Below are 474 nucleotides of genomic sequence, written 5' to 3'. Positions count from 1 at the left end.
ATAGACTTGGATTACTGTGATATTGAATGGCTTGCCTTGAACGAACAGAGATCATTCTGTCGTTTTTGAGATTGCATCCAAGTACTGCATTTCGGACTCTTTGTTGACCATGATGGCTACTCCATTTCTTCTGAGGGATTCCTGCCCGCAGTAGTAGATATAATGGTCATCTGAGTTAAATTCACCCATTCCAGTCCATTTCAGTTCGCTGATTCCTAGAATGTTGACATTCACTCTTGCCATTTTTTGTTTGACCACTTCCAATTTGCCTTGATTCATGGACCTGACATTCCAGGTTCCTATGCAGTATTGCTCTTTACAGCATCGGACCTTGCTTCTATCACCAGTCACATCTACAGTTGGGTATTCTTTTTGCTTTGGCTCCATCCCTTCATTCTTTCTGGAGTTATTTCTCCACTGATCTCCAGTAGCATATTGGGCACCTACTGACCTGGGGAGTTTCTCTTTCAGTAT

Source organism: Bison bison, unplaced genomic scaffold, assembly GCF_000754665.1.
Source record: "Bison bison bison isolate TAMUID 2011002044 unplaced genomic scaffold, Bison_UMD1.0 scf7180017864518, whole genome shotgun sequence".
NCBI classification, from domain to species: Eukaryota; Metazoa; Chordata; class Mammalia; order Artiodactyla; family Bovidae; genus Bison; species Bison bison.
Note: the sequence above shows the minus strand (reverse complement) of the source record.